Genomic DNA, 12073 nt, shown 5'->3' on the forward strand with positions numbered 1-12073 from the left:
ATTTGGTGGTTCCTAGGATGTTTTGGCTCTATTTGCCGAAAGTTGGTAATTTGAAAGATTGAAAAGTTCATAGGTTTGACCGGGAGTTGAATTTTATGATATCGTACTAGGGTTGCTTTTATAGAACTTGGAAATCATTTAGTGCTTTGGAACTTGTGCGTGAAGTTTGGCTAGAATCTGAAATGTTTAGGCATAATTCAGATATGTCTGATGTAACTGGAAAGTTTGAAAGTTGTGAGAGCTATTTTGATATTATATTCATAGATTTGATATTATTCGTAGTATTTAGAGCATTTGGATAAGTTTGGATAATATAGTCGGACTTGTTAGTATGATTGGATGGGATCTCGGGGGCTTGGGTGTGTTTTAGAATAATTTCGGAGCATTTTTTGTGACTTTAAGAAGAACCGGTTCCGGTGCGATCGCTCCTACGGAGCCGCCTGTACGGGGGGTTTTATTTTTTTATAGAAGCGGGTTTGGAAGTAGCTCAGGTTGATCACATTTGCATTGATGTTGCGTAGGTGCGAGACCGCTTGTGCAAGGGTGTTTGCACCGAAGCGAATCCGCAGGTGTGGATGATGTTTGCAGGAGTGAAGGTCATTTGATTGAGGTGATCTCGCACCTGCGAGTGTGTTGTCGCAGATACGATGTTTCCGAAGTGACCAAGTTGTCCGTAGATGCTAAAATCACTGGCAGAATATTATATTTCGAAGGTTTGGCTCAATTTCATTAGTTTGAGTTTTGGGGCTTGCCATAGGATTCACCATACTTTTGAGGGTAAGTGATTTCTACTTGAATTGGCTAATATATCTTATTTCCCCAGGGATTTATTACACATAGATTTTGAGATTTGAAAGAAAATATTGGGTGATGTTTTGCCTACAATTTTGGAGAACGTAGAATTTGGCACTCAATTTGGGCTCAATTTTAGAATTTAATTACATATATGGACTCGTGAGATTATGGGTAGGCATGATCTACCCCTTGACTTGGGTTTTAATCATATGTGCTCGAGTTAACTTTTGTTATCTTTTTAGAAATTGAATAAATAATAAAGCTTTAATATTTGAAATTGATTCCTATAGCCTTGTTTCACGTTATTGAGTTAGTTTTTGCTAGACCCGTGAGGAGGCTGATTTGAGAGGCAAGGGATTCTTGGAGTATTGGCTCTCGCTCGTTCGAGGTAAGTACCTTGCCTAGGCTTCGCTTAAGTTATTTCCCCACAGGCTATGCTGCTTGTTTTATGTCGGGGATGATGCTTATTCCATGTTATGAGTGTACATATGTGCACCGTGGTTGTTCATGATTCAGATAGATTTTGGGATATTATATGCCTTGTTTTGCTGTCATACCTCTTGGATACTGTGTTTCCTTCACTTGTATGACTAAGTGTTATTAATGCTAGAAATCATGACTTGATTATTTCTTATCTAGTTGAGACATGATAGGACTATTTTTGCTATATTGAGCTATTTTCCTTAGCCGTAATCATATTTTTCAGTCATGATATTATATCCGTGTGCTATATCTTTGTCTCTATACTCTTTATATATTATCTTAAATATTATTAGTGCCCTTGTATGTGTGACACATGTTTGACCTAACTTGTGGCATGTCGGTATATTCTCTGTGGTATTTTGGTTATGATACTATGAGATATTGGAACGTTGAGACTTGAGGGGATTGATGACTGATCTTGGGCCATCGAACCGTGTTGATATTGATAGTAAGGTGGCGCTTGCATCAAGGGCCAATATTGGGTTGAGTTATATTAGTCGTTAACTTTTGATCTAATCCGTGCTTGGGCTCGGATCAGCCCCCTCCGGAGTTAGGTGATAACCTATATTACTTTGGGTCCTATGAGTGCATGCACACCATATGTGCTTAGTGAGAAACTTATGTAAGGCACCTGTATAGTGCTGGTTTTGTGTGTGTGATAATTCAGGGTACTTGTAGTAGCCACCGTGAGGGTGCTGAGAGTATGAATGTGGGGTATTCGTGTCAATCTCTATGAATGTGCTGAGATTGTGTATACTTAATAATTAAATTGTAGTGTTATTGATTTTGGCATGTATACTTGATATACATGCATAGAGTTGTATTTTGCTCATTGTAATTGACATTTTATGTCTCTATTTGATGTTTAGTGCTTGAAGTCACAACTTAACTCGAGAAATCCATATCTAGGTGATTTCTGTGAAAAAGTTGATGCGTTGAATGATGTACCTGAAAAATATGCTTTTTCTCCTCTTTTGTGTTAGAGTTGAACCTGTTATTATTTGAGCTACTTTTTTCTTTACATGCCACTATTATGTTGTTATTGTTATTGTTGGCTGTTGAACGTTCGCATTCGACTTTGCCAACCTCATCACTTCTTTCAAGATAAGGTAAATCTAGTTACTTATTGAGTACATGGAGTCGGTCGTATTCATACTACACTCTGTACATATTGTACAAATTCATGTATTGCTGATAATAGTGAGTGAGCTGTTATTCGGATTTGCTTGAAGATTTCGAGGTAGCCCTGGTATTCCGTATGCAAGCCTTGAAGTCCCCCCCTTTATCCTATACTGTTACTATTTAGTCTTTCAGGTAGTATTCTATTTTGTTCAGATTTTGTATTTAGTACTCTATAGAGCTGAAGTACTCGGTGACACCAGACTTTGGATGGATTCAGTTGTATTATCATAATAGCTTCAGTTAATTATGCTATTCCTCAATTTGAGACTATTTCTTATTGTTGTTGAAGTTTAATTCTACATATCTATTGTTGGATTACCTATCAAGTGGTGTTAGGCGCCATCATGACACTACTGGAATTTTTGTTAGTGAAAAATTGCTATTAGAGTACTAGGTTTATATAGGTCCCACGAGTCATTATTAGCCCTAGTAGAGTCCTGCGGATCGGTACAGAAACATCTATACTTATCTTCGAGAGGCTATGTGATTGTTAGGAAAGCTTCTTTTTTTTGCTTTCTTTATCGTGCAGGTTTGTTATCCCTAATTTTGAATTTTTGCTCTTCAATTCTCTCACAGATAGTGAGGAAACGTTCTTGTAGCACTACTGAGCAGGCGCCAGTACCCCAGGTCGGGGCCGTGAGTGGCCGAGCCCGAGCTCGAGGTAGAGGCAGGGGTGGAGCACACGCTGCAGTTAAGGTCCCTACTCGAGAAACCACTATAGAGCCAGTAGTAGCTCTCGTTGAGGAGCAGACTCCTGATTATGTTGAGCCGGCGGGTCTAGATCAGGTTACCCTGGGTGTATTTTCTATGTCAGTTGTTCAGGACACTTTGGTACATCTGGTTGACTTATTTGAGAGTTTGGCTCAGGAGGGGGTGTTTCCAAGTGCACCAGCTACTTCTCAGGTAGTGGCAGAGCACAGACTTTAGATATTCATACTCCCAAGCAGATTGATCAGCATTGCCAGACATTGGGAGTGGCTCTAGTTATTGCAGCACTACCAATAGTTATTGTCGGACCAGTTGTTGAACCTGCTTTGTCTGCGGATAAGTAGAAGATGTTGGAGAGATTCAGGTGGATGGATCCTCCATATTTTGATATTTCTCCTACAACAGATCCCCAGGAATTTCTTGATGGTTGCTATGAGATTCTTCAAAATCTTGGATTTGTAGAGTCCAATGGAGTATATTTCACTCTGTTTTAGCTCAGAGGACCAGTTAAAAGGTGGTGGCAGTCATATGTGTAGGGCAGAGCAATTTTCTCCCCTCTCTTACTTGGACTCAATTCTTTAGGGTCATTCTTGAAATGTTTGTGCCAACACTAGAAGAGATGAGCATCTTCAGCATGGTCAGATGTTAGATACTGATTATGAGATAAGGATTTACGGAGTTATCCTGTCATGCTACTGTTTTGATTCCTTCTAAGGAGGAGATAATGAGGAGATTCATTGATGGCCTTCATCATGGTATCCGACTTGCTATGGCTAGAGAGGCAGAGACCGGGACTTCATTTCACCATGCTGTGAAGATAGCGCATCGTATTGAGGGAACCTGCGATGAGACTAGAGAGATTATATAGGGTAGGACAAGAGGTCCCAACATTAAGTTGTTTTTCATGGCGCTTCATTTGGAGGCCGAGGTCGATTTGGGAGAGGCTATTCTAGCAGGCCAGTTTATCATGCACCACCACCCAACCGAGGAACTCATGTGCAGTCTTAACTCAGTGCAGTTCCAACACGAAGTTCTCAGTGCGCTCAAGTTATTCAGAGTTCATCTATACCAGGTTCTTCTGGTGGATATTCTAGTTCATAGTGTTCGATTTAGGCCACATAGTCTTTTTCGGTCAGTGGTCACTATGAGTGTGGAGACTTAGGGTACATTAGAAGATATTACCCCCACTTTCATAAAGGTTCAGGTTAGCCAGGAGGTTAAATACGATTCTTATGCCGGTTGCTACACCACCCGCTCAACCAGCCCGGGTAGAGGACTTCCAGGACGTGGTCATTCTAGAGGTAAAGCTCGGTCTAGTGGAGGTCAAGTTAGATTCTATGCGATCCCATGGAGGATCGAGGTCATCACTTTTGATGTAGTCATTACAGGTATTGTTTTTGTGTGCTATAGAGATGCTTCAGTATTATTTAATTATGTCACTACTTATTCATATGTTTCGTCGTACTTTTCTTCTTGTATGGATATGTCATGTGATTTTCTTGTTACCCCTATCATGTATATTCACCAATTGAATATTAGGGCTTTGGACATCCCTTAGACGGCTTTCAGGACTCGTTATGGGCATTATCAGTATTTAGTGATGTCTTTAGGTTTCCCCAATGCCACAACAACTTTCATGAATTTGATGAACAATGTGTTCTAGTCTTATTTGGATTCTTTTGTTCTTGTGTTCATTGATGATATATTGGTATATTCCTATAGTAGGGAGGAGCACGAGCAACATTTGAGGATTGTGCTTCACACTTTGAGGTAGAAGAAGTTGTATGCTATGTTCTCCAAGTGTGAGTTTTGGCGGGATTCATTGGCATTTTTGGGCCACATGGAGTCTAGTGATGAATCAAGGTTGATCTGAATAAGATTGTGGTAGGTTAGAGTTGGACCAAACCTGCTACTGGCTATAGATATCTGAAGTTTCTTAGGTTTTATTGGCTACTACCCTCGCTTTGTAGATGAATTTTAATCTGTTGCAATTCCATAGACCAAATTGACTCAGAAGGGGAACTATTAGATGGTCTGATGAGTGTAAGGGTAACTTTCAGAAGCTCAAAACTGCTTTGACTATAGCTCCAGTTTAAGTATTGCCCTCAGGGTCGGGAATGTACATTGTTTATTGTGATGCTTTGTGCATTAGGTGTGTATTGATACAGGAAATTTGTGTGATTGCTTACGCATGAAGCTGGTTGAATCCCCATGAGAAGAATAATTCATTACATAATTTTGAGTTAGCAGCTATTGTGCACACACTCAAGATTTGGATGTATTATTTGTATGGAGTGTCTTGTGGGGTTTACACGGATAATCAGAGTCTTCAGTATTTGTTTAAACAAAAGGAATTGAATTTGAGGTAGCAGAGGTGGTTGGAGTTGCTAAGATATTATGATATCAATATCTTGTATCATCCGAGTAAGGCTAATATAGTTGCATATACCTTGAGTAGAAAGATGGAGAATATGGGGAGTTTGACATTTATTTGAGCTATGGAGACGCCTTTAGGTATGGATTTTCAGGCTTTGGCCAATAGGTTCGTGAGATTGGATATTTCTAAGCTAAGCAGAGTTCTTGCTTGTATTGTTGCGTAGTCAACTTCGCTTAAGCCCATCAAGGCTCGTTACTATGATGATCCTTATTTTCTTGTCCTTAAAGATACAGTGCAGCAAGGTGGTGCTAAGGATGCGACTATTGGGGATGATGGTGTATTGTGACGTAAGAATCGGATTTGTGTTCATAATGTTAATGCTTTGAGGGAGTTGATTATTAAGGAGGCCCACAGTTCGCGGTATTCTATCCATCTAGGTGCTACAAAGATGTATCATGATATGAAGAAGCATTATAGGTGGAGAAAGATGAAGACGGACATTGTTGGCCATGTTTCACGATGTTTGAATTGTAAGCAAGAAACCAGGTGGTTTGCTTCAGAGGATTGATATACCGAAGTGAAAGTAGGAGCACATTACTATGGACTTTTGTGGTAGGGTTGCCAGGGTCTTTGAGGAAGTTTTACGCCATTTAGGTCATTATTGATTGGTTGACCAAGTCGGCACATTTCATTCTGGTTCTAGCATCCTACACTCTAGAGAAGTTAGCTTAGATCTACATCAGAGGGATTGTTCGCTTGCATGGTGTACCTGTTTCTCTCATCTCGGAATGCGACACGAAGTTTACATCACAGTTTTGGAGAGTTGTTCAGCGTGAGTTGGGCATGTAGGTGCATGTAAGTACTACATTTCACCTTTAGATAGATGGACAGTTCGAGCAGACGATTCAAATTTTGGAGGATATGTTGAGGTCATGTGTTATTGATTTTAGAGGCTAGTGGGATTCGTTTCTACCGTTAGCGGAGTTTTCACAACAATAACTCTAAATATAGTATCTAGATCGCTCTGTATGAGGATTATATGGGAAGCAATGTCGTTCTCCAGTTGGTTTGAGCCTGGTGAAGCTCGGTTGTTTGGCATAAATTTGGTTAGTGATGCTTTGGATAAGGTGAAATCGATTTAGAAGCGGCTTACTAGATCGCACTCCAAGCAAAAGAGTTATGTTGATAAGTATGAGCACGTAATTTTTGCCCATGTATGAAATTGCTAATAAAAATAGTCTAAATTGTTTTAATTGCTTTTATATAATTTCAAAAGATTTTTCTCTATTTTTATTTGATTAGTTTTTATTTATTTGCATTATTCAATAATTGGAAGTACTTTAAATCATAAAAATCATCAAAAATATTTTTATCTTGCATTCATTGCATTCTAATAGTTTAATCACATCCCTAAATGATATCTCTTCGAGGGCATCAGTCCAAGATCTACTTTTCACCATCCGATTAGATCTGATCCAAACCATAAAGGAAGAGTACAAGGAAGGGGGACAAAAGCTACAGTATTGTTGCCTCTATACTTTGGCTATATAATCATCTCTCTGCACCTCCATTGCCTTATGATGGCAGCCTCATGCTGAGTGGTGTGGCTCCCAGCAAGGTCTCATGAGGGCGAATGATCTCATAGCCGTTAGGATATTTCCCGAAGGCATAAGACATATAAAAAACACTTACTGTGCTAGACTTTACCTTACAATTTCTATTGATGCATGAAAAACCTCATCTTCTAGCAGTCATGTAAAAAATAAGAACTAGCAAGAACTAAGTACTCTATGATTGTCATAGAGTTTATAACACACTTTACGACGATATTACATATGATAATGCTTTGAAAATGATAAAATACAACATTGTAGAAATTAGAGTAATGCCCCTCATTCATCATATTTGTGAGTTCTTCAATTTGATGTTCCTTAAATTCCTCTTCAATTATGTTCAATAATTCTTCAAAGTTCTTCATTTTCTCTCAGATCGAATGGACCTTGTAGATGTGGTAGGGGCAGCCCCTTTTTGCTTTGCAGCTCTCATTGGGAGTTGCCTTACTGCTACTCCTTCATTCACCTTCTTTTTTTCACTATGCATAGAAGATAAATATGCACTTCTAGCCGTACAATATGCAAGCAATCCATCTTCCTCTCCTTCGTCATAAATGGCAACGCGAAAGTTGGCCTCTAGTTGTTGATTAGCTAGTTCTTGTGCAACCATCCATAATGGTTCATTCCTCTTCAAAACTATAGCGTTATACTTTGTTGTAGAACTTTTAAATTCAACTTTTTTGGTGAGGTTCTTACCCAAAGATTTTTGCCCATGTGCAGCCATATTTGAGGCGTTCGAGGTTGCAAGTGTACATGTTCACTTTTGGACTCTCCAACGCATTAATAAGTGCCCTCTCTTTAACTGAAATTTTGTTACTCTTATTTGATGATGTTGTTCACCTTGAAAATGGTATTAACAATTATATTTGATTTGTGGTTCTAAAAATACGTGATTTATTTTGATACTAGTTGTTATATGAATAATGTTAAATATAAATGAGCAAGAAATGATAAGCAGACCAATGAGGTCTCAAGATTGAGGGCCTCGAGCTCAGCGATGTAGGACCTCGAGGGCAGCCTTTAATGGTTGATAGTGGGTAACAAACGAAGAACAATAAATGAACAATGAATGAAAAATAATGAATGAACACAATAAATGAGGAGCAATAAATGAGGACAATGTAATAAATTTGTAGAATAATTGTTGAGCAAGTTTAGGCAAGAAAAACAAAGAATGTTCTATTGTATTCAATATTCGTGTGTGTTACAATATGAAAAAAGTGTACCCCCAAGAATGCTTGGGGCCCTTTATATAGGAGGTGTTAATCCTAACACAGTACAAGTCTAATCAAGACAGAAAAAATGCTATTGGTATAGCTGTGTAATAGACTTGTATGGGCTTGTACTATCTTTATAGACCTCATCAACTCTAACCACACGTCCTTGGGAGTTTTCCCGCCTTTCCATGACGGTCATCGATTTTATACTGCCTCGAGGTTGACCGTAGTGAACCTTCGATGTGCTCCCTCGAGGGACGCACTTCGGGGTCACACTTCATATTCTACTTCGAGCTTCTCAAGGTTGGGCGTAGAGTGTCATGGTTGCCCCAAAGTCGAACTCCTCGATTTAGACCGTATACAGATAGTCCCCGCGTTTCTTAGAATAGAATGAGATGAAACAAATTTGACCTCAATTTTCTTGAGCCTCTCGTGATGATGTCGTGCTCGTGACATAAGAGTTCGGAGCGACTGAAATGTTCCATCGGTTCGTCTCCCCAGAAGCATTAAATATACCACCGGTACATTTTCCCAAAAGTGTTGATTTCACCATCGATTTGTTTCCCCATAAGCATTGATTGCGCCGTTGATCTGTTTCCCCAAAAGCATTGATTGCGTCGTCGGTTACGCCACTATCTCTCTATAAATGTGGTTCACTCATTATTTCTTCAATAGACTTTAGCCCTTTCCTTTCTCTATATCCTCCTCCAAACTCCTATTTTTATGGTTCAAACCTGTGATCGCAAGGTCATACGACATCAACTTTGTCAGTTATGCCATGACTCTTTTTCAAAGCTTTTCCCCATTGAGTGAGATTATACTGAGTTGTTGTTGTTGTTGTTATTTTTGGCCTGAAATAATGAGATAAGAGCACCAAATTCTTTTCGTATCAGAAGATATGTGGCCCATATATCGCTGCTCATCTCTCTTAACTTCAACCTGGTGTGGCGAATCATTCCTTTTTCTTTCCATGGAGTGAGGTGGCACTATCTACTAACTTTTTCATCCCACACCGGTACAATGTCTCAAGAAGTGGCTTCATAATAGTAGTGCTGACGTAATCCATACTCGCCAAGTTTTTCACCAAGCCACAATTTTCTTTGCCTGTTAAAAGCTTTTGCTCTTTGATAGGATATAGCCTTTTCTTCATCTATTGCTGTTTCGGAGGAGGTTCTCGAAGACGCCGCTTTAAAGATCGAAATGGAGTCCTCGAGGAAGAGGTTCTCGAAGATGTTGCTCTTGAGGATATACACTCGAAAGTAGATTAGGCCTTTGGTTGCTATTTTTTGTTTCTTTGTTTCATTGTAAGGGCCCCTTATGAGCTTTGTAAACATCTCTAATTAATATAAGAATTTCATCATTTTGCCTTCGATTTGTGTTGAACTTGATTCTGCCTTTGTTTGTGGAGAATCCAAGTGTATGACTCTAACGATTAGTCCGAATATTTGACCCGGAACATAATAAACCCTTAGGTTTTTAGTTGATTAGTATGATGCTTCTTGAAGTCTTTTGTTATCCCTCGGACTAAGCTTGGATTGATTTGATGCGAACTTTGGTCACCAGGACTTGTGAGTCTGAGTTGAGTGAGAGCTGGGTCTCAATTCTTGAAATAAAGCTAGCCTGTTAATAGCCCTCGAGTGAGAATTTTCTCGAACTCAGGTAGCTTTGGACTTAATAGTCGAGTGAGCGTTTGCTCGAACTCAAAATAAAGGTAGGCCCGAGGCTTTGTAAATAGTCCCCTAGTGAGAACTTGTCCTAACTCGGATAGCCCTTGGGCTTAATAGTCGAGTGAGAGTTTGATCGAACTCGAAACAAAGATAGCCCTGAGGCTTTATAAATAGTCCCCAAGTAAGAAGTTGCTTAAACTTGGGTAGCCCTTGGGCTTAACAGGCGAGTGAGCGTTCGCTTGAACTCTAAATAAAGATAGCCCTAAGGCTTTGTAAATAGTCCTCGAGTGAGAACTTGCTCGGTGTGAGTCTGAGCTTAAGAAAACTTTAGAGGAAAAGGACGCCGCAAAATCCTTATATACACAAAAAGTGCTGGAGATTCATAATCTTCGAGCTGAGTTGGTGCAAGTGTGCCAAGATTGAGCTGAATACATTGAGAAGGTAAAATAGCTCCTTAGAGTTAGTCACATACTTGTTTTGTTTTAGTGGCTGACATCGTTAAATTTCTCAGTTCAGATAAAAGAAGTCGATGCCCTGAAGTTGAGGCAAGGTATGGATGATCTCTCTTATGAAAAGGACACCCTAAAAGAGCAGCTAGCTTTGCTCGAACGACAGCTTCGAAGCACGAAGGAGGATAGCCTAGCTCGGGGCCTTGAAATCAAGGAGCTAAAACCTGATCTGCTGCTGAGCTGGCCGAGCTTGAATTGACCCGAGCCCAAGATCATGCCCGATAAAGATCTCAGAGATAGAATCTCGAGGATGTACATGCAAGGGGTATCGATTTGTCTGTTGAGATTGAGAGGGTGAAGGATCTAAAGGAAAAATCGGCAGCTCTACTTTCTTTCGATGACGGTTCAGCTAGTGGTTCAGAGGTTGATGAAGATGAATGTGAAGTCCCCGAGGGGAAGGAAGCCATTGATGTTCCGGGGGTCGAGGGCCAAGCCGTTGAAGGCACAACTTCCGAGGGAGCTCTGTCTGGTCAAGTGACCCCGGTGGTAGATTAAGTTTTTATTTGTTCCTTTTTTTGTGTAAGGGCTCCAGGCGTGAGCCTTGCAAATATGTCTTTGTGGAACTTTGTTATATATATAAGGATCTTTGATTTTCGTCATTTCTTGTCTTCCTATTGTCTTTTTGGAATAAACTTTGATGTTTGTCGATAACCGGTCCGATGAGTCGGACTTATAATATAAACCCCTCAGGTTTTCATGCTCGATGAATGATCGATAACAGTTGAACGTTCGGGGTTTGATCCTCGAGTCAAATTTCAATCCGGGGCTATCGACCCTCAAGTTTTCAACACATTGGCCTTTAGGCTCTTTAGATCGGCCCTTAGGATCTTTAGGTTGGCCCTTAGGCTCTTACACATTGGCCCTTAGGCTCTTTAGGCTGGCCCTTAGGCTCTTACGCATTGGCCCTTAGGCTCTTTAGGCTGACCCTTAGGCTCTTTTTAGATTGGGTCGATGCGACCTCTAATATGGCTATATTTTTCCCTCATTTTGGCTAAAGACTTTTGAAGTTTTGATTATGCCTTGGCATGTTTTATGTTCATTCGACTCTTCGACAGCTCAAACGAGAACCTCGATTATGAGTCGATATGTGACGATGGTTGAGTACCTCGGGAGGTTCGCTCGATGGCTGAGTTTTCGAAACCTTTTTATCGAAGGCTGATTGTTTTGAAGCCTTTTTATCAAAGGTTGATTGTTTTCGAAGCCTTTTTATTGTTTAGAGCTGATATTATCGAAGCTCCTTTGCTTATGACAAGGGTAGCCTGATTAACCGATTCTTTTCGAAGTATTTTTGAAGGCCTTTAGTTTTATAACGGCAGTCGAACGTCTCTGAGCTGCGTTAATTTGGTCGTAGCCTTTTAGTTGGACCGTAGTCTTTATGTTTGGGCATAGTCTTTAGTCCCCGGGTGCGGTAATCTTGGCATCTATATCGAGGGTATGCCTTTTTAGGGGACTTACAAGTTCAAATATATAGCCTTGGCCTTAACATCGGGGTTATGCCTTATTAAGGTCTTATAGATTTGAG

The sequence above is a fragment of the Nicotiana tabacum genome, chromosome 5, assembly GCF_000715075.1.
Source record: "Nicotiana tabacum cultivar K326 chromosome 5, ASM71507v2, whole genome shotgun sequence".
NCBI lineage: Eukaryota > Viridiplantae > Streptophyta > Magnoliopsida > Solanales > Solanaceae > Nicotiana > Nicotiana tabacum.